Here is a 24430-nt window from a genome sequence, read left to right on the forward strand (position 1 = left end):
GTCTATTGGGGGGAAAAGGGGAGGGCCAGTGGGAGGGGGATGTGGGGAGGGATAGCCTGGGGACAAATGCCAAATGTGGGTGAAGGGGAGAAGCAAAGCAAAGCACACTGCCAGGTGCGTACCTACGCAACTGTCTTGCATGCTCTGCTCATGTACCCCAAAACCTAAAATCCAATAAAAAATTTAAAAAAAAAAAAAGAAGCCTTAAGCCACTGAAAGAAAGTCACAAATCCAACTCCTCCAACAGAAGAACATAATCCACTGTAGCTCTTGAAAGGAAAACAATAAAAAATAAACACACACAAAAGAAGTCCTCTACTTACTAGAGGAAGATAAGGAAAATGTGCTGTTCCAGATCTTTTCCTACTGCTGTAGAGGAAAAAGAAACTTGTTCTGGCACAAGTTCCTCCAAAGGCACAAGGCAACATCTGGCTATTTGAGCAGGGGCAGGGAAACTTAGAAAGCCTCACCCCAGGCACCACAGGACACCAGGCCTCCCTAAGACTGAGGCACAACCAAGTGGACAGAAAAGCTCCTACCTTCTGCCTCAGATACATGAATATTAATAAAATCATTTACCCTACATGTTACAATAAAGACTCTTTTTTTTTTTTTTTTTTTTTTTGAGACGGAGTTTCGCTCTTGTTACCCAGGCTGGAGTACAATGGCGAGATCTCAGCTCACCGCAACCTCCGCCTCCTGAGTTCAGGCAATTCTCCTGTCTCAGCCTCCTGAGTAGCTGGGATTACAGGCATGCACCACCATGCCCAGCTAATTTTTTTGTATTTTTAGTAGAGATGGGGTTTCACCATGTTGACCAGGATGGTCTCAATCTCTTGACCTTGTGATCCACCCGCCTCGGCCTCCTAAAGTGCTGGGATTACAGGCTTGAGCCACCGCGCCTGGCCACAATAAAGACTCTTGATCATTAATGTCTTTTAGTAATGTAAATACATTATTGCCTATTGAAAGATGTATGGAAGACAAAACGTACTATTATAAATCAATTCTGCTTCTACTTGACTAAATTTTAAAAATATTCTTGTACGTTGGCTACAAACTTATTATAAACTGTTTAAATTAAAACAAGGAAAATATTACTTTTACCCAATAAATCTTGATTTTTTCCACTTCCACCCTAAAGTCTGATTCTAGAAATAACTTTTATGCTAAATTTGAAATTATTTTCGACTTTTCAGTTACACATCAAACACTATTTTGCATCTTATTGTTTTCAGAAATATAGTTTTCTAACAATTATGAAAAATTCCTGCTTTTCTTGGTGTTACAGTCTATAAAATGTCAAGGGCACTCTTGTTCCCGTCTCAGTTTCTCCTTAGGCAAAATCTTAAAGTCAACTATTCCAAAATGAATCTTGTGCTGTACATTTACTTCTGACATTTGCTATATTTTTGGATCCTGTCTGTATTATGAGCTATAAAAAAGAATCAAGGAGTCCTTCCAGAAATAAGAAACGAACCACCAGAATATATATGGTACCCAGGGGGATCATCCTCAATGTGTGGTACTCTGTGAATGGTGAGAGGCTAGGCACACACATGGACCATCCAGGAGCTGCGTGGTGCATGGACACTGACTGAGACACCAAGCATGTCCTCACTGGCTCAGTTGGCAACAGCTGCCATCTCTGGGACAGGCAAGTAGTTGGCCCTACTCAAAACTGATTGAGCTGTTCAGACCTCTGGCAAGGACTTTGGGGGCAATATCACCATGTCCTCCACAGACAAGCAGATGGGCTACCAGTGCTTTGTGAGCTTCCTTAATCTGCAGGATTTAAGCCAGACTGACAACAATGAGACCTACATGAAAATCCATTACAATGACTATAATATCACTAGTGCTTTTGAGGACCCCCCCCACCCAGGGGAGTGTATCATCACAGGCCATAAGAGTGGAGTGTCTAGTCAGTATAGTGCCAAGCCTGTAGTGATATTGGTGAATGTTAAACAACACTCCCAGAAGATCAGTGACATCCAGTTATCCAGAGACATGACCATGTTTGTCACTGCATCCAAGGACAACACAGCCAAGTTCTTCGATTCTACAACTCTTGAATATCAGGAGACTCTGGACAGAACATCCCATCAACTCAGCTGCCCTTTCCCCAACTATAATGACCATGTGATACTGGGTAACAGAGAGAAAGTCATGGATGTAACCACAACTTCCAACAGGACTGGCAGGTTTGAGGCTAGGTTCTTTCATTTGGCCTTCGAAAAAAAGTTTGGATGAGTCAGAGATTACTTCATAATTGTAAACAGGGTTGCCCTCCAATCTAATGGCAAGAGTTACGGCAGCAGCAGTAAAGATGGTTATCTCCATATTTACTATTTAGGCCCACAGTCCTCTAAATTTGAGCTTGAGGATTAAGAAGCTGGATCTGCATCCAGACCAGGGAGTCATCTTGCAGAAAGTTTTGAACCCTAAGAAATAAATTAGTTTGGTAATAAAATAAATGATGAAATTTATAGTGCTTTTTATTTTTGGATTTGGGACTGGTGTATGATATAGGAAAAAAACTGTCACCTCTATATTTGAAAACAAATCTAATCTGCTCAATTGCAAGTAAACACAAAACTCAGTAATTACTGTGAAAACACATTTTTATGTCTCATCTTCATCCAATTATTTTTCTCTTGATTTATGATTCCCAAACCCTGTATATTTCAGGAAATTACAAGTATAAAAACCTACAAAACTTGAAACTTTAAAAACTGGAAAATACAAAAAAAAATGCAATTTTTCTTTCTTTTCCTTTTACAGCATTAATACATCTTCATGATTAAATCTGTGTTCAAATTAGTTACCTAAGAAAGTTTGCATGAGTATCTATGGAATAATTTTGTAGCTATCTTAAATTCCTATCTTTAAAAACCAATTTTGAGAATTTGTAATAATAATTACTAACGTTTAAGTGTATTGTTTTTCAATGAGTGTGGTTGTTAACAACAAGGAAATGGTAAAGAGTTTAAAATAAGAAGCAAAGTGGTCAGGCACAGTAGCTCAAGTGCATAATCCCAGAATTTGGGGAAGCTAAAGCAGGAGGATCACTTGATCTCAGGAGTTCCAAACCAGCCTGGGTAACGAACATAGGGAGACCCCCATCTCTACACAAAATTTAAAAATTAGCTATGTAGGTGGTGCATACCTCTTGCCTCAGTTCTTAGGGAAGCTGAGGTAGGAGGATCGCTTGAGCCTTCAGGGATCTGTGATTGAGCACTGCACTCCAACATGAGAAAATCCTGACTCAAAAATAAATAAATAAATAAAAATTAAAGGGACACAAGTTGTATTAAATAGGAAGAGCAAGTCTTAAAGGATTGCTACTTTTTCTTATTGTAATTTCTAACAAAGCACTGAAAAGAAATAAATAGAGATCTTGAGGACTGCTGATTTACATTTTATTTACATAGCACATCATAGTACTGCAAATGCTTGTAAAATAAATTTTTTTTAAGTGAATGAAAATGTCAAAGGCATTGTATTGGCATGCAAACATTCTGGGTTAACTGTGCTCTAAATTTACTGAACACACACTGAATACCAAAGTTCTGTAGTGTCCTAAAGCAACTTGCTCTAAACTCTAGATTTACATTAACATGATTTTCATGACCACCTGATAGCCAACAATATGAACTATGATCGCCCTTTCATAATAACATTCCTCCTAAGTCATCATCTTAGTTTATTCCCTATAACAGATATCTCACTTCATATTCTTGAATCTCTAAGTAGAGGTCTGGGATGGCACCCTTCCTACTAAACTAATTGATAGGTCTGAATATATGAAAATCCTCTGAAGAATGTGCTCTGTGTATTCTGCTGATCCTGTGGAAAGAGCCCTGTGACTCAGTTTAACGGTCAACACCGGAAACAAAATCCTGCTAATTTAGTATCTATGATATATTATTATTTAGTCTCATCTGTTAGTGAATTTTCAAGAGAAATTTCCTGAATAGTTATACACTTCAGAAATGGGTAATTTGAGAACTACATTTTTAAGAAATTAATTGGAAAATCTACCTAAAATACTATCAAGAAAACATTCATTTAAGAAATTATCAAAATTTCAAGGCTGACACATATTATTTGATCAACAGCAACTGATTTGACTTGATTTTTGAACTTTAAATATCTAATTATTGGCTAATCCTGTATTATAGCCTTACAAAGTTCTCAGATCCACTTTTTCAGGATGAAGCACAATAAAAAGTATTCTTGACACATGTTTACTTTCTATGAACTGTGAGGATCCTAACACACCTCCAGTCAGGATCCTTTCCAGTGCTTGGTTTAAGATAAAAACTAAGCCTTTAATTTGCGATAAATATAAATTTAGAAAGCCAGTCATCAGCATGAGGCTTTTCATTATATTCTCAAGTTTCTAGGTTTTTCAGATTCAGTTAAATCTTGGGAATATTTATAAGTAAAATTGTATGTCACAACATTAATACACATGTAAATTCATAAATCATATTACATATTAGCCAAATCACTGGCATTAAGTCACAAATAAATTATAAAACTTATTTCTTCTCCCCAATGTATTTTCAGTGAGATAAAATAAACCTATATTAAATTATTATAGTTTAATAACAATTTATTGCTCCTAACAAAACTGAACTGGAGTCAAATACACTATGTAGTTCTAGAAACTTTATAGTTTCATGTCTGGAGTTTTATATAAATACTATAAATTTTTTTATTCAATACTGAAACCAATGTATCTGCCAGAGTCAACTTACATCTATTTCTTGAGTTTGTGCATTTAGTAATTTATCCAGCAAATATTTATTGAACACAAATTATATGCAGAAAAAAACAAAAACTTGTGATTCCATCTTTTCTACATCCATGCATTATTTGACTTGCCTATTAAGTCAAGTAGGCAGTAACTTGCCTATTAAGGCCAGTTACTGTTTACATTTTCACTTAGTAAGAGTATTACCAGTCTTTCCAGGCTGATATGGTTTCTTACCCAAAGAACTGCCCATCTACGCCAATATATACATACTATATTTTCTTAATTCTGACTTAAACTACCTCTAGAAATTCTAATTCAAAATAGAAACCGCTTACACATGCAGAATTTCACAACAAACTTTAGAAGAACATAAAAAATTTTCAAAGTAAAATAGAAAGCAACATATATCTATAGAACAGCTATAGAATAGTATAGAACATCTGTATAATGTATCATATATTATATAACATGTGTAGAATATTATTTCATTTGGGAAGCTATAGTGAGCATCCTAGCCACCCTTAATGTCTTTGTAAAAGCCTTTTTTTGGCAATAATTTTTGTGTAAATAAAATCTTTATAATGACAAAAAGTTATTCACAGTACTTAGGCCAAGGGTTGTCCTAAGTGACAGGAACTTAAAACTGGAAAACTCAAAGATGTCAAGAACCAAAGTATGACTATTTCTCACTGTCTTCCTTTTTTCCCCCTCTCTTCTTTCCCCTCTCTTGGCATCCCTGCATTATTCTTTCTACTTGTTAATATACTTTTTAAAAAGTCCTTCTGCAGCCAAACTGACATCATTTATGTTCAAGAAAAAGCCCGTCAAATCTTTTTCAGGATGTAACATTATATGATAGAAACATGGCTGACACAGACCATCAGTGTGGGAAGTGAGAGGAGGCAGTGCCATTTGAGAAAAGAAAGAATCATCATGGGGTAACTATCCACCCAAAAAGTGGCTTTTATGGTTACCAACATTACGTCTTATAGATTTTTAAGGCCTTTTTCATTTTGTATAAATATTTAGACATGTCTTTCTCTAGTTTAATTGCAACTGGAAGGCAAAAATACATTAATTTTACAATGAATCTCCCAGAATTTAATCAAGGACCATGTAGTTCATGTGATTTCAAAAATATTTAAACAATAATAAAATTATTGTCAAATGATCCTTGAAAAATATTAATAAATGTATACAGAAACAAATATCATATTAAATGAAAATAAAAACAAGGAATATATATTTATAGTAAAATGTTTAAAAACCACATTTTTAGGCTGGTAAGAAAACATTAATTTAATAAATAAGAAAATGACATGGAAAGATAATTTACACAAATAAAATATAATGAATAAATGTATAAAATTTTTATTTATCATAATTTATCAAACTCTTTTCACTGTTAAGGATAGAGTTGATCTCCCACACAGTTGTTAGGGCCACGTGTCCACAGAAGTTCTGCCCAAAATGAGTCATGAGAACTTGTTATTATAGGATAAGAAAAAAATTAGAATTTTTGAAATGCAATGCGACTGCAATATTTTGCTTTTGCCTGCATTATATATTCATGAAACCAAAATAATATACTTGAGTTTTAGTCTAATTTCTCTAAAAATGCATTGTCTTGATATTTCCCAGCTTATACAACCACAGAAAAGCTTTGGCTTTGTGCTTATTTTGGAAAAATAGAAACAATTTACTGGAATGACATTTTTAAGCATTACACATTAAAAAAAAGATCGTTTTGTTTTCAGTAATGACTGAGCTGACTCAGCTCTTAGTCATATCCTATGTCATATTGCACAGATAATTTTTTTGATGGGACACAGAGAAAACAAGTAGCTATCAGATTCTTACTGCATGTATTTATTATTTGTTATTTATGAAATTGGTATCTTCTCTTTATAGTCTATTTATATTTCTTCACATGTGTATTTTAAGTGTATTTTCTCTAATGAAAGTTTATCAAAAGACAAGATAAAGGCTTGGCAAAATCATTTTTAAAATGTAATTTTCTGAAGTTTAGTCAGACAAAAAATATTTAGGATGAGTGTTCACGATAAGGATAGACACGCAGCCAGGTGCTGTATATACATACAAAGGGGACAAAGACTCTGCCTGTAATCTTATAATGTCGTAAGAGGAAAGACAAATAACATAAAAATTTTGTAAAGGGAGATAAGACAATAAAAGTATATTATGGTAAAAAGCTAAAAGGAGGAGCTATTGGACTTTGATGGAATAATTATTTCAAGGAAATGGGGAGGAAATGTGTTAGAGAAGATGAGGCTTGCACTAAATTTTGCCAGCCACCTCATTTAAATAATCAAATTGTGTGTGTGTGTGTGTGTGTGTGCACATGCATGCATAATTTTCTTTTGCAAATATCAGCTACCTTTAAGGGTGAAGAATCTATTAGTGACAGTCTAAACTCAGAAACCAAATGCAGCATGTTAATTCTGGGTATGTGAGACCTAATATATAGCTTTATATGATCCAGGATAGTCAATAGCACCATTTAAAGAATACAAATGTCATTTTTTAAAACTTTTAATATATGAACTAGCTTCACCGGCCACAGTCACACGGAGTTCAACGATCGGTCAGCATTAAATACTAACAGAATAATAAAATGAGTGATAAACTTTCCAAATGAAATTTCTTCAAAAGTAGAGTCATGGAAATAGTGCATGCATTGCAAAAAAGGTATATAAAAATATGAATTTCCCAAAATATTTGCAAGTAAGACTTCTCTTGAAAAAAAAAAGGGGAACACAGAACGTGAGGCTTCTGTTTGATGATTGATATATTGGTCAAAATTTCCACCAGCCTTTGTCACTGAAAGATTGTAAGATGCCACCCATGTGTCTCTCAGTGGTTGTTTGCACTGGTTTACTTTGTGCGTCAGAATTATATCTTTTTCAGATTAATTACATTATTCAGATTTTTCAGATTATCTAGAACACAGCTTCCACATCAACATGTGAAAAGCTGAAGCACATTCAATTAACAATCAGGTATGAAATGAAGCAACAGATTATAAGCAGCAAAAATTCTGAAAACAGCAAAAGGTATCAGAAAAAAAGAATATGAAATAAATGATAAGCACATAAAGATCATAAAGTAGAGGCCACTGCTGATGGTGACAGGGCATCCTATTGCACATCCCAGATTAGCAATTCATGTCTGTAATGGAAGAACAAGGGTGTCAATAAAATGTTCTACATACTATGTTTAAGGAGACATGGAGGTACATGATTCACTTCAGATAGACTAAAATTAAACTATAATAGTAATATATCTATAAAGATTTTGAATTAGAAAAAAATATATTTATATAGAAAGTTTACTTTCATGTATTATAATTTAAAATTTCAGAAAAACTTCTGTATAAAATTTTATTTGAAATTTAATGTTTACAGTAATTATACTTTAGCAAGCTATGCTTTAACAATTTCTGATGTTTAAATATAAGGATATTTTTTTAAATCTTATAATCAAGCTGATGTAAAATTTTCTGTCATGTCAAATTGTTTTTACACATACTGTCTGTTTGACACAATATGAAACTATTCAAAAACATTTCCAGTAGGTATGCTCCAAAAGTCAATGACTACTTTCATAAAACTCAGTATATTAATAATTTGCCCCATCTTGAGTTTCCTGAGCCTAGAATGTGTTGCATTTTTTAAAAGACTTACTTTAGTATACTTCAATAATTTGTTCCTGTAGTAATTTGCAACCCTTGGCATATAAGTGTAATGTTTCCATTTCTTCTATAAATCAAGGTTTCCTCTAAAATAAGCTTATCAGCACCAATAGAAATCAGAATGCAGATTTCTATTTAATAAACACTTTTAATACAGAGCAGAAGCATTTAATTGAACACCCTGAAAAAACTTCTCTATATCAAGCTTTCCTTCCTGAAATGCAAAGTATCTTAAATGTTTTTATATTTTACTTCAGCATTACATTTTATACTCACTTATTTAATTCAAATAAAATGTCACTTGTGCCTTCATTCTGAAAATACCCATTTGCTCTAATCAATTATTTAAGGTTTATTACAGTCTTCAAAAACCATTATGGGTTCAATTTCTGTACAAAAAATATACAAAATGATGTTTAAATTTTGAAAGCATGCCAAGTACATGAAATGGTCCCAGTTTATTGCTTCCACTAATATTTCTGTATGCAATAGCAACCATAATCTCAGGTTTTGTTTATTTTTTTCTCAAAAATATCTTCTTTAAGATCTATCTGATGAAATATCAGATGCTTAATGTATCATCTGAAAACCTCCCATTCCTTTTGGTATTATTTTTAAAGTAAATTTTTAACACAGTTAAACCTAGATATTTACCCAACTGATTTAAAAACTTATATCCACATAAAACCTCCCCATGAATATTTAAAGCAGCTTTATTCACAATTGCCAAAAACTAAAACAAACGGAGATGGTGTTAAAAAGGTCAACAGATAAATCAGTTGAGATATATCCGTATTATGAACAATGATTCAACATTAAAAATGTTAACAAGCCGCATAAACACATGGATAAATCTTTGAAGCCATTCTGAAAGTACACATGCTGTATAGTTTCAATTCTATGACATTTTCGAAAATTCAATACTAAAAACCTTATAAACATATGATTGCCATGGGTGCAGAAGAGGGAGAGAGAATAAGTAGGTGAAACGCAGGAAAATTTTTGGGCACAAAAATTATTCTAAATAATACTGCAATGGTAGATACAAGAAACTATGAAAACACTAAAGCCTAATGGATACAAATTTTAAAAGTCATTTTACAAGGCCACAGAAGCCAAGATAGAATAGAGTTTGTGACAAAGTAATCTCACTGTATCATAAATGGATGAGACATCTCACCAAAGAAAATAGAGAAAAAACTGCTGAGCTAAGTAATGTTGGAAATGAGTAGAGACTTTAAGACTAAAGGGAAAGGAGCTATGCATAAGCACCATACCATACTTGATAAAGTTGTTTTCCATGTGGTACAAGTGAACAACTCTGATATTGTTATGCATATATACAGGAATTATACAGCAAGTCCATAACGCATACTGGTGAAAGGGAAAAGTTCCCTTGTGCCCTCACAGGGCATGCGATGGAGTGTGGGGCTTGTTTATTAAGTGTCCTGCCAATCAAACCTCTAGGGGAGCACATAGATGGGCAGGCTGTGGGGCTCTGAACCCAAGGCGGTGTCTAGGGGTGAATGTTTACAGCTGAAGCCCTCGATGGGTGGTTACAGTGTGCTCTTTTAGTCTAGCCAACCATAGGCAGCTTGTGTTAGCCAGCTCAATTAGACCCCTGCCTTGTCTCAAGTTAAAAGTGCTTTCTGTATCCCTGGGTTATTGCCTTGGTGCACTGGAAGAATTGGATCACAAGTGGGCTTGAAGAATGAGTGCTACCAAAAACCAGCTCAGCTGTAGAGACCTCCACCCAGGCGGCACTGAAGTAATTGAGAAGCAGATACCCAGATAGAACAACAAAGTGGGACGATAGAGGGCAAACAGCCCACCAATCTAAGAGCCTCAGGGGCTGACAGCATTCCGGGCTGAGGGCCTCGAGTAGACTCTGACCCACGTATTCATTCTCTCTGAGCAGGTGATGCTTATTAACAAACAGATGTTTGGTATTTTCTCATGACACAAAAATAAACCAGGTAGGCAGCTGGCGCCCACTTACCACTGATCACAGACAAACTAAAATGTATTCTCCACGAGGCAGCCACAGCAGTGTGGTTAGATGTCCTGTGCTTCAAGAATTGTTTTAACCAGCATATGATATTTATATACTGTCCTGCCACTTTAGAATACCCCAAGTAGTTTGCTACTTGAGGGGGAAGGTGGGGAGTTAGGTTTTCTTTGCCATCATTCTTCTTAGCAAACAATATATTTTAACATAGACTCAGCATTTCTCAACAGAATGCAATATCTTATTGAGGGGAAGTAGCCCTCAGTGGATGAGGGAACAAGAAGGGAGATGTCTTTTCCCTAGAGTCAGGTGGTTCAGTGACCTGAGCTCTCCTCTGACTGCCCCAGTAGAACTCTGGTCATTTTGCCAGTCAGTGGCCTGTTGGTGTGCAGGTGCCATGCCTGCTGATGTGCTCCTCTGGAAGTCCAGCACAAGAATGTCTACCTGTCTGGGTCTCAGGGGTTTTATAGGCACAGGATGGCACAGGACAGAGATATGGCAGGCCAGGGTAGTCTTCGGAAATGCAACATGTTGACAGGAAAACAGGAGTGCCTGTCTTCATCTAGGTTCAGGTACAGCCTGGGGGTGAAGCCCTAGCCAGGTACCATTCTCTCCTCTATGGAGAACTCCTCTTCCCACTTCTGTATCATTTAAAGGGACCACATCTTTCCCTCCCCTCCCTTCTCCTCCCCTCCCCTCTCCTCCCCTCCCCTCTCCTCCCCTCCCTCTCTTCTATCCCCTCCCCTCCCCTCCTGTCCCCTCCCCTCCCCTTCCCTTCATCAATGGGAGCCCACATTCTCACTTCTGTGTGAGTTGTTACAGATAAGCAAGGGGAGGAAGTTGAAATTCTCCATGTGGCTTAGAGTTGACACATCAGCATAAACATGTTTTGATTAAAGTAGATACAAATGAATTCATAGAGGAATATTTGTAGACATGGGTTTATGATCATGTTATTATACACGCATGTATCTCCTTGCTCTGCCTACTGAGAGGGCTTAGAAGCAAAAACCCCAATAGCAAGGACCACACTTAGCACACAGACCCTTGTTTCTAATAGCATTCTCCAGGAAAAGACGCCAGGGATCCTTGAGAAATAACTAATTCTAGGACTGAGACATGAAGTACACAAGATAAGACTAGAGCATTTTGTAATGACATAATGTAAGGGAGTACTAAAAAAAACAAAACAAAATGAAACAAATTTTAACATTCACCTGCACATACATATATAAAAGATATATGTATAACATATAACATATATAAAATATATATAAATATATATATTACATATATAAGACATGTAATATATAATATATATAATTATATATATATTTTTTGAGATGGAGTTTTGCTATTGTTGCCCAGGCTGGAGTGCAATGGCATGATCTCGGCTCACCACAACCTGTGCCTCCTGAGATCAAGTGAGTCTCCTGCCTCAGTCTCTCAAGTAGCTGAGATTACAGGGATTCACCACCATGCCTGGCTAATTTTGTATTTTAGTGGAGATGGGGTTTCTTCATGTTCATCAGGCTGGTTTTGAACTTCCGACCTCAAGTGATCCACCTCCGTCAGCCTCTCAAAGTTCTGGCATTACAAGTGTGAGCCAACATGCCTGGCCCATATTTAAAATTAAAGGATATTATGAGCTTTTTCACAATACCCAAATAGTCAATACAGACAGATTATACCTAACAATGCCATCCACTTATTCAATAATCTTGCATTTTAGTTGAGTTTTATTAAATGAATAGCATGTTTTAAACCAATATCTTACATATTATCACATGGTAATATGTTGAACATGTATTATTAGTTGAATTGACTATTTTCTTAATGCAGTAAATATATTTGAACAGTGACAATGATTTATATCGAAATACATTAACTTTGTTAAGACAATCTGAAAGAACATTAGTTACTTCAAGGTGACATATTGACAATTACATATTTCCAACCTAGGTATATATACCCTAAATGAGCTCTTTTTAAAAACCCTAATAAAAAAAGTCTGTCAATAGGTTCACATTGTTTAAAAATTATGTTTAAATTTTTTAGTTTTAAAACTATCTATTCACTGAAGATGTTACAAAACTGTGCAATCATTTATTTTAACCACAGAAACTTACCAAGCACAACTATCTACATACTTATAGACACATTCACATATACCAGCACAAGGCTAGCTAGCCATATACATTTACATTTGTGCACACCATAGAAATTCTGTATTCTGTGAGGCTGACAATAGAGCGGTTTGAACTTCAACACATATCATATTTTCAGGACTCTCTTAGTGAATGAAATCCTTAGACACTAAAGCTAGGCTGTCATTGAGAGCCAACTTTCTTCACTATCATTTGACATATGTGTTTGGACAAGTAATGTCTACATTTGTTATTAAACTCAGACTATAAAGAGAAAAGTCTAGATAGGATTTATAGGTAGTATTTAAGGATTCTAAAATAAACATTCAGTGTGAAGCTTTCTCTCCTACCACTCATCTACTCCTGGGTATAACTGCACTCTTCCATCTGTGTCACTTGTTCTATTAATTATAATATGCTATATTTATACTTTTTTGAGACAGTAGTTTTTTTCTATGCTGACATGATTTACAATTGGAGAAGGCAGTTTATAGTAATATTCTCTAACCAATAGTTCAAACATAAGTTGCAGTTTGTAAAGGTAACCCTTTTAATTTACATATTGGAAGAATAAGTAGATGATTAAAGAAACTTGAAAATAATTTATCTATTAATTCATATGCTCAAAAACAAAAATTTTCATGCTATACAATGCAAACTACACTTGTTATCCATTGATAACAAATCTGATTTATAAAATAATTTATTGTAAATCAAGAATTTAAAATCAAAATTAAATCTTTTTTCTGTAAATCGGATTTGTCATTAATGGATATCTTCTTAATAAAAGCTGCTGAAATCATAATCTTGTTATCTAGAAATATAACCTTTCCACGATGAACCATTTCACAAAACAAAAAATGAGCTATGTGACTCTTTATATCCTTGCTTCCTATGCCACACTGGTTTTATTCAGGATCTTTCTTAGATTATGACAACCTATAAGATAACAAAAGTTAACTTCTCTATAAAACATACATTTTTGAATTATTATTACATTTTTATTGAAAAAGAAGAAGTATGCTTTTGGTACAACTTCCAAAGGAAACTCTCCTTATAGTAAAAATAAAATTTAGCTCCTTACACCTGTGCTCATTCAGATCAATCACATCAATGTCAGCAGTCTGGACCATTAACTGCATCTCCTCAAGATAACCCAAAGATGCTCCAGATACATACAGAATGAGTTCATCTTTGTAATTATAAAATGAAAAGACTTATCACACTCCTTCTTAGACATGTTCCTAATTTGAGTACACTAAATTATTATTATGAAAAAATTATTTGATCTGTTAACATATATCCACAGACATTTTATCTCTGTTTATCACTAATACTGTACAGCAATATCTGCTAACAATTTCTTAGGAAGTTTCTTCAGTGCTCACTTTACTAAAAATTATCTGTTTTTAACATTTCCACATGCCAATTAGGAGAACATATAAAGAAATGCACAGTGAATACTTTCAGAAAAAATTATACTTGTATTCTGTTATTTTTTTCTTGAGACAGAGTCTTGCTCTGTCGCCAGGCGCCAGGCTGGAGTGCAGTGGTGCAATCTCGGCTCACTGCAATCTCTGCCTCCTGGGTTCAAGCAATTCTGCTGCCTCAGCCTCCTGAGTAGCTGAGACTATAAGCACATGCCATCACACCCAGCTAATTTTTGTTTTTTAGTAGAGACGAGGTTTCCCCATGCTGGACAGGACAGTCTTGATCTCTTGACCTCATGATCCGCCTGCCTCAGCCTCCCAAAGTGCTGGGATTACAGGCATGAGCCACCGCACCCAGCCTTATACTTGTCTTCTATTAATTTCTTTTTCTATATCAGATTTTTTTAAATGAAGCATGTGATGGTTCTTTAATGGAAATACATTCATTCTCAGACCATTGGTAAATCTAGAAACTTTTAGAATATTTTCAACCTTAAGTTTATGCATTTAGAGAAGATTATCTAAATAATTTTAATGAACAATAGTAAATATCATGTGGAATTGTAACTAGGAGTGGTGTTTATTCTTTCTGCAAGAACTTATTTACTGTCTTCTATATCTGACACTATGGAGTTAATGCTATAGAAACAAAGATGAACAAACTGAGAATGATTTTTGTTTTTATGATGCTTACATTGACTCAAGTAAAGGAAAAAAATCAAGCAAATTAGTAAAGTTACTTTATTATGCTAGAGAATAAATTTAAGCAATTATTCTAGAAAACAACTTGTCAGTATTCGATAAATAAGATGCATCAGTAACTACACATGGTCACAGGGAGACTAATAACTTAGGTGTCCATTACTAGTATATTTCACTAGTAAAATAATGGTGGAACTTACCAGAAAAATATAATGCAGCAGTCAGATGCAACATAGAACTATTCTAAAAGTATGTTACCTCAAACAATTAGGAAACACAATAAAAATTATAGCACAATAACACTTATGTACTTATACAAATGAAAATATATACTTAATCAAAACTGCATTGCAAATGTTCTGATAAAAACCCATACTTAACTACACATACTAAATATCAAAGCAGAGTCTCTGATGAATCAAGCATGGAATGACAGCACAGATCCAGACACAAAAAGAAAGAGTGATATAGATATAGCAAAAAATAAAACAAGAGGGAAGAAACACACAGTATTGTTTTTACTTTCTCAAGGATTGACAAATATTTCTATCTGACCCTCTGTGTCTGATATTTAACAAATGTACAAAGGGCCGGCGTGGTGGCTCAAGCCTGTAATCCCAGCACTTTGGGAGGCCGAGGTGGGTGGATCACGAGGTCAGGAGATGGAGACCATCCTGGTCAACATGGCGAAACCCCATCTCTACTAAAAATAAAAAAAATAAAAAAAAATTAGCTGGGCATGGTGGTGCATGCCTGTGGTCCTAGCTACTCAGGAGGCTGAGGCAGGAGAATTGCCTGAATCCAGGAGGTTGTGGTGAGCCAAGATCGCGCCATTGCACTCCAGCCTGGGTACAAGAACAAAACTCTGTCTAAAAAAAAAGAAGAAGAAGAAGAAAATGTATAAAGAACAAAATCAGCTGAATATGTGATCAGAAAATTCGCTAAAAAGTAATACAAATGGTGATCAACAGCATCTTATGTAATTAGGAAACAGAATGTAAAGCAATGGTAGGTTACTTATTTCTTCCTCTATGGTGACAAAAATGATAAAGTTAAACTTCAGAGCTTCTGTACAGCAAAAGAAACAGTCATTAGTGTGAAACGGCAACCAACAGAATGGGAAAAAATTTTTGCAGTCAACCCATCTGACAAAGGGCTAATATCCAGAATCGACAAAGAACTAAAACAGATTTACAAGAAAAAAACAAACCCATTCGAAAGTGGGTGAAGAACATGAACAGAAACTTTTCAAAAGAAGACATATATGAGGCTAAAAAATGTAAGTAAAAATGCTCATCATCACTGGTCATTAGAGAAATGCAAATCAAAACCACATTGAGATACCATCTCACACCAGTTAGAATGGTGATCATTAAAAAATCTGGCGACAACAGATGCTGGAGAGGATGTGGAGAAATAGAAATGCTTTTACACTGTTGGTGGGAGTGTCAATTAGTTCCACTGTGGAAGACAGTGTGGCGATTCCTCAAGGATCTAGAAATAGAAATTCCATGTGACCCAGCAATCTCATTACTGGGTATATATCCAAAGGATTATAACTTGTTCTGTTATAAAGGCACATGCACATGTATGTTCACTGTGGCACAGTTTACAGAAGCAAAGATCTGGAACCAACCCAAATGCCCATCGATGATAGACTGGACAAAGAAAATGTGGCACATATAGACCATGAAATACTATGCAGCCATTAAAAAGGATGAGTTTGAGTCCTTTGTAGGGACATGGATGAATCTGGAAACCATCATTCTCAGCAAACTGACACAAGAACAGAAAACCAAACACAGCATGTTCTCCTCCAAAGGCATGTGAGTGAATTTGAAATTGTTTAAAAGGTGAACTGAGACACAGTACAATTATAAGAGTTTATTTGGGAAAAAATGATTCATGAATCAAACAGCTCCAAAGCAGAAATGGTTCAGAAACTCCCTCAGGAGTATGGAATGAACATGTAAGTAAAGCAAAGAAAGTATTTTATGGATTTGCAATTAGAAGTTGCCCTACTTTGTTCCACTGGAAAGTCTCTAGTTATACATTTATAACTTAGTTGACTGTTTCTGATGGGTTGAGCCTACATTTTGCTTGTTTCCTTAAATATCATAATTTACAAGAAATAACTCAAGTTACATTTTGCTTATGTTTGCAAATCAAGCAACACTGAGGTCATTTATGAGACCTAACTGGCTTTGTTTGCTCAGGGATTCTTCTGGCTTTGCCTCCATTTTAATTTACTTAAACACCATTTTTTGTCTCATCTCTCATTTTCTTTACGTATACTTTCATTCTTATTATGACTCCCTAATAGACTCCGTTACGTTCCATAATTAAAACTTTTCTTTCATTGACTTCTTCCTTTTAAATTTTTCAGCTATTTTTTGACATTGTTCTCAATTACAATCTCACAGTATCCATAAGGAATGCCAAAATGCAAAGGTACTCAAATAACGTGCAAAACCTACCAAGGATAGAAAACTTGTGTGATATACAGATGTGTTTCTAATTATAAGCTAAAAAATATCAGATTTTGCAATGATAACCTCTTCAAGTAGGATTAGGTATAAAATCTGAGATACACTTGACTAAAATGGTATAGTATTTGCACATAACCTATACACATCTGTCTGTATACATTAAATCACCTATAGATGATTTATAATGCCCAATAAAATATAAATGCTATATAGTTATTATACCCAATAAAATATAAATGCTATATGGTTATTATACTGTTTATTTGTATTATTTTTTATTGTTGTATTTTTATTAATTTTTTTAATTTTACTTTTAAATATTTTTTTAATTGTACTTTAGGTTCTGGGGTACCTGTGCAGATCATGCAGGATTGTTGCATAGGTACACACATGGCAATGTGGTTTGCTGCCTCCATCCCCCCCTCACCTACATCTGGCATTTCTCCCAATGGTATCCCTCCCAACCACTTTTAAATATTTTCTATCCACAGTTAATTAAATCCACAGACCCAGGAACTGTGGATCTGGAGGGCTGACAATATCGATCCATGATTTTTTTAGATACCATGCCACCTATTGTTAGTAGTCATATCTTTCAAACAAACAAAATATATTATTCCCAACCACTAATGCGTATAAACATATAGGTGTGCAGACAATTGAAAGGAGATAGATTTTATACTAGCAAAGCTCTAGTAAATTGGATTACAAACAACCAAGGGTGCCAAGAGCTGTCAGATCTAAAAGCAATTATCTTGTAAAGTACTTTTACTTTGTCTAATTCAATGCAGTATATCATGCTACATCAGTGGTGCCAAATAACAAGCAAACTCTACCCAGGACAGAAAACTCGTGTGATATACAGAAGTGTTTCTAATTATAAGCTAGATAACCTCTTCAAGTGGCATTGGATATAAAATCTGAGATATACTTGACTAAATTCTCACTGTGGCTTAAAAATAAAAGCAAGAACACTGTTGGTGGGAGTGTCAATTAGTTCCACTATGGAAGACAGTGTGGCGATTCCTCAAGGATCTAGAAATAGAAATTCCATGTGACCCAGCAATCTCATTACTGGGTATATATCCAGTAATACTGGGTAAATATTTTTACAGCATCATTTTCTAAAATAAATACAAATATTTTCTTTAAATAGATTACATTATTTATTTTTATAAAAAGTCTGTTGTTATTTTACAGCATTACACCCTCAGATACATGATGCAGGGAAAAAACTAAACAAATTTTAGATCCATCTGAAGCAACCTTCATATTTGCATTAATGGCATAATGATTCAACTGAAATTGTTGTATGGCAATACTATAAAATACATATAATTTATAAAGTCAAGATATCATTTCCATTTTAAAATTATTTATAAAATTTTCATGACTAATGTAATTAGCTTTCTTGGCCTGTGTCAGTTAATATAGAAATGAACTAACAACAACCATATATATGGTGGAATCATATGTGTTAAAGATGTTATTCTTAATATTAGTTTTAGGGTTTCTATTGGCGTTACATTAGCTTTAAGGATTATAAATCATACATTATACCATTATTATTTGATTTCCAGTGTTTTAGTTGTGCTTTAAAACTGATCACTATTAATGTAGCTGATTCATGTGGCCAATACAGAAATATAGATAAACATGTTTTGTTTTTTTTTTTAATTCTTCCAGTTGCATAGCTAGATCTGGACTGGACTTGACACAGTTAGCATTTTGGGTGATGTAACTGAAAAATATAACAGACATGATAGTTAAAATTCTCTGGAGAAGTCTGGCAGGCCGCACAAAAGGCATTTATTATCTCCAACAGAAGCATTGTCATATTTTTATTACACATTCTTCTACTACCACTATATTCTCTCAATATTAATTGCAGTTTCACTATATTCTTTTCCTTGACACTCTTGACTCTGTCATACTTTGTCACAGGTGATAGGTTAGCCTGTCCCCCTTTGTACTCCTGCAACAGCACTTCTTGGAGTACTGAGAGCATTTTCCTGATAAGTTAGCTCCATTAGAGCCAAAGCATTACACTTCTTATAGTCTGAACGCTCTGAAAGGGCTCACTCATTCACCAGGAATACCACACTTGAAAATACTTACTTGATACATGTTAAAACCATGTAATAGTAAACTTTATTGCTAAAGCTGGATTGAACTTACTACTTGCAACAGAAAATCCTTAATTAAATGTTTGTGGCCTAGGACAGGCAAACATAAAAACTCCACTAGGCTTTCTATGAAATATTAGAAATCACTATGAGATTCCAAAGACAATTGTTTTAAGAACATTTGAGAATCATAATCTTGGCTTCTTTCAATGAGGTCCACTTTCCTCTTGAGATTCCAGTCAAATAACAACAAATAATAAATTAGCCAGTATGTTTCTTATATTTTAATATATATATTTATATGCACATATGTATACAAATATAAATATATATTGCATTTATTTGAGATGTGTGATAAAAAGGTAGTTGTTATTTGTTTCTATTTTTATTTTTTAATATACAGTGTTTTTTGGCTTTGTTTTCACATTGGTAATCATTTAACTCTTGAGTTTTGTTTTATTTTATTTTTATTGACATACAATTTCACATATTTATGGGGCACAGTATGATGCTTCAGTACTTTCATACATGATGTATTTTCCTCTAAAATAGAGTATCTACAATTTTTGTAGAAAAGAAAATAGAAATTTGACTGTCATGTATCATGATATTCTATTTAGAATGTATTGTAATAATTTCAAGGAACAGCAGGTCATTAAAACTCTGAAAACTGCAAGATGGTTACAGTGTTAGTGGTCCCTTTATTGTAGTCAAATTTTCTTTATTCATGACCATTCACATGACACTAGCAATAATTACTTTAAATTAAATATTTAAAATTATTATATATTACACAATTAAGAAGTATAATAACAAGTATACCTCTGCTCTCTTTTCATACATAGAATGTGTCTTGTTTATGTCAGCCTTTGTGTTATTACATAAATGATGTAGTTTGTGCTGAAAACAAAATGTATGGTGATTTTAGAGGTAAAATTTAACACACAAATAGTTATCTTGACCATTTTAAATTCAGCTCTTTTCCATTTTCTACAACGACAATAGCAATTCTGCTATTCTTTTGAAGCACATAATTGTGGGAATAGGACAGATTTGTAGGACTACTAATAAATGCTTCCTCTCTAAGAGAGAACCATATGGAAATTGTTACAGGAAGTGAAATATACCCTAATTTAAAAAACTTAAAAAGGAGCTTATACAAACTCTTCAAAAACTCTAAATTCTAGAGTTAATCATTCTTTGTCCTAACACCCATCTTTAATGTCATTGTTTAATTTTTTATTCCATTTCAACACAGCATATTTTTATTTTAAAGAGTTGGATTTTAACTTTTCGCAGCTAAATGATTCTAGTTCACTATCATCTTGCTTGAGAAACTAATTCATAACTTAATTTAATATTAGCCTTTTGAATGGCTTAATTTTGCCAATTGCTAGGAACTACAGCATGTACAACATTTGCCTATGAGAAATTAATACTGTAATGAAGGACAGTATGTATACTATATATAAAAATCTATAGAATTCAATACAATCAATTTTTATGTATATGAAAATATTATAATATAAAATAAAATTATATATTATTAAAATAAATAATATATTATATATATTTTTTCATATACATAAAAATTGTATTGAATTCTATAGATTTTTATATGTAGTATTGATTGTATATACATATATGAAAATAACCTGTAGGAAGCGTCAGGAAAGTGAGAAGAAACATGTTGTTAGGAATTACTGAGACTTGTTTCTTGGAACATTTAGAACTACAATTATTCTACACTAACCAGGACATATGTGTAGGTGAAGAGGAAAGGGTACCATTCTATGTGTGAGAAGGAAGTAGAGGTGCACTTATAGTTCTGCAGAGATGAGTAGTGACTTATTTCCATTTTTAAATCAGCATCTGTAGAATGCTACTCAGCAGTTGAAGTGCAGTAGGACAGCTTCAGAAAAAGGGAACTGAATACAACAAGGATGAAAAGTTTGAGTTTAATCTCACAGGAAACGAGAGCTAATGTCAGGGTTTTAAATAAGAAAGTCACTTCTACAGCAAGGATTTTGGCATCACTTTATAGACTTTATTTTACATAACTTTTAGGTAATTACAGTTAAACTCTAGCTTTTATTAATTTTTGGTTATGAAAAATATCCCCAAAAGGAAAATTAATTTCTTTTTCAATTATCCTTTTAGTGATATCTAAATCAAACATACTTGCATAAAGTGAAAGATATGTGGTTCTATGCCAATTAATTTAGCATGTAATCTTGTAAAAAGGTTAAAGTTTAAAATTTATATAAGGAAATACAGGATAACATTTTTCTTAAAATTGGCAGAAAACTTGACAAAGTATAAATGTGAATGGTAGTATGTAGGAGAAGTAGAAGTAAAATAAACAAGTATCATCAGGGGCTTCTTAAAGAGACAGAACGATTTCCTTCAGAAAAGTTGTATAAACTACGCAGTAGATAAAAATTATTTTTAATTGTCTTTGAATATTAATGCTGTGCTTCTGGGACTATCAAATTTTTATTTACAAATTATTTTAATAGAATGGTAAATGTTTAGTACTACAGAGAATTTTGGAACTTTATGGGTTTTTTTGTTGTTGTTCCTTTTGCAAAACTAGTCCCATATTTTCTGTCATTATTTTAATCAAGCAATTTATTATTTATTTAAGCATTTTAAATGACAGAGAGCCTGTTAACAAAAACATCTCTGGATTTAATGCACATATATTGTCATATTGCTAAATGTCTCAAAAGAAGCATGTTTCTAATGAATCCTTTCTTAAGATATGGTCCTAAGACTAGCAACATTAACCTCACTTGGAAACTATTGAATCAGAAATTCAGGCAATGGAACCCATCAGTCTGCTTTACCCACCCTCAGGATACTCCTGGTGGAAGTTATGAGAACAACTTAGATTAATGCAACATATTCATATGTTGCTAAATAAGACACTCATAGTTTTACATGTAATGATATCTTACTCTTTTCTGAATATTTATACTGTAGTTGTAACCTATTATTCCTTTTTATAATAATAAATATTATATGCTATATAAATAACATAACACATTTAGAATAATATAGCACATACTTATTCTAAAATTAAACAATAACACATTAAAATAAAAAAATTAAGAGCAATGTGTAAGGTATTAATAATATAAAACAATCAATATATTTCCTATATAGAAATATATGATTCTATTTTAGAGTAGAAGGTAAAATTTAGCTTAAGATAGCATATTTATTTTATTGTTAATTTTCATTTTTTTGAAAACACATCTGTTCTTTTCTAACATAAAATAAATATTTTTAAAAGTTTGAGTATAAATTACCCTTTCAGAATTTACAAGAGATTATATCAAATTCCTTTAGCTTCTCTCATCGATGAGCTACTAGAAAGCTATCAGGTTTCATTCTTCAATTTTGTTTTTAACAACATAGAACTGCTAAGATCTGAAAAATAAAGAGAACTTTTTAAAAGAAAAATGTACCTATCTATAGCCTTTGATACTTTACTTTTTAATGGAGCTAAATTTTTTATCAATGTAAAACAAGCCCTACCTTACATTCCCCCTACAGTAGTTCTGCTTTATGATAGTTTGCCAAATTATCATCAATAGTTGTGTTTCTGTACTGTTACAGACTATGCCTTATATACTAGAGATGACTGAGAAACAATAAATATACAGTCTGAATTAATTTAACATTTGTCACTTTCCTCAATTATCATTTTCCCCAAAGTTTCTATATTCTGTATTATCTCCCCCAACTATGCTCTCATAATTAGCGTATTTTCTTATAAGGGTTAAAACATTGAGCTTGCTGAAATTTTGAAACATGTAATGCATATAATACACACTATTTTGTATTATATTTCAAAACAAAATAAAAAAAAATCTTCATGTTATGAAGGTGCTTTACGCACAGATATATATAATAAAAATTAAAAAGTATTGTTTTGTTTGCTTTTTATTCATAAACCTGGTATTGGAATTTCCTCCTGTCAAATAATTAGAAAATCCTCCAGATATATAAAATACGTATATTTATCCATTGAAAGATAGGCATTACAAGACTTTGGTGTATGATAACATGAAAACATTACATGAGCCCTTAATTCACGTAATGTTTTCAGCACCGCCCCCGGCCCGCCACGTAATGTTTTCAGCACAGCCCCCCGGCCCGCCACGTAATGTTTTCAGCACCACCCCCGGCCCGCCACGTAATGTTTTCAGCACCGCCCCCGGCCCGCCACGTAATGTTTTCAGCACCGCCCCCCGGCCCGCCACGTAATGTTTTCAGCACCGCCCCCCGGCCAGCCACGTAATGTTTTCAGCACCGCCCCCCGGCCCGCCACGTAATGTTTTCAGCACCGCCCCCCGGCCCGCCACGTAATGTTTTCAGCACCGCCCCCCGGCCAGCCACGTAATGTTTTCAGCACCGCCCCCGGCCCGCCACGTAATGTTTTCAGCACCACCCCCGGCCCGCCACAAGCCGGCTCCATTACTACAACAGGCAGCTACCAGACTGCAAAGTAGGGAGTTGACCCATAAAGAGGCCAATGATATTCCGATGAAAGGAAGCAGAGATCAATGTTTGAAGAGATTGAGGTGGTTACGACTTGTACAACAGAATACCAAAGAGGAAGCTGCAAAAAGGAGGTAATCCTATACATCCGCAAACATGTCTCCTCAAAATTTCAGCTGAAAGATCATTTGTGTACTTCTATGGAGAAAAACTCAGTGGGACTGGGAAAGAGAGAGGACAACAGACAGTGCATGGGTGTTATTGAGCTAACACAGGACCAAGAAAAGGTTACAACCCCATCAACCAGAGGATAGACCTTGTGATACATGGGGCAGTTATTACAGTTCTAAATTAACTTTAGACTAAAGGCCCCTCTGACCCTGACATAATCCTTAATTTTATGCCAGAACAAACCTCAGTAACCTTTAAATGGATAAATTAAAACAAAACAAAACAAAAACACAATAGACAACAGTGTAAAATCTACATCGTCCAGTGTACAATTAAAAAAAAATGAATTATTTCCAGAAAGAAATGTGGAG

At 34.1% G+C, this 24430-nt stretch overlaps 1 long non-coding RNA gene and 1 pseudogene across 1 annotated transcript in view; one reads left to right on the forward strand and one right to left on the reverse strand.

The window, feature by feature from the left end:
- LOC144578292 (uncharacterized) overlaps window positions 1-24430 on the reverse strand; it is a 136083-nt gene that overhangs the window by 44372 nt on the left and 67281 nt on the right. The gene's annotated exons all lie outside the window — the stretch shown is intronic.
- Window positions 1431-23654, forward strand: LOC128928371 (eukaryotic translation initiation factor 3 subunit I pseudogene; annotated as a pseudogene).

The sequence above is a fragment of the Callithrix jacchus genome, chromosome 11 (genome assembly GCF_049354715.1).
Source record: "Callithrix jacchus isolate 240 chromosome 11, calJac240_pri, whole genome shotgun sequence".
Classification (NCBI taxonomy): Eukaryota; Metazoa; Chordata; class Mammalia; order Primates; family Cebidae; genus Callithrix; species Callithrix jacchus.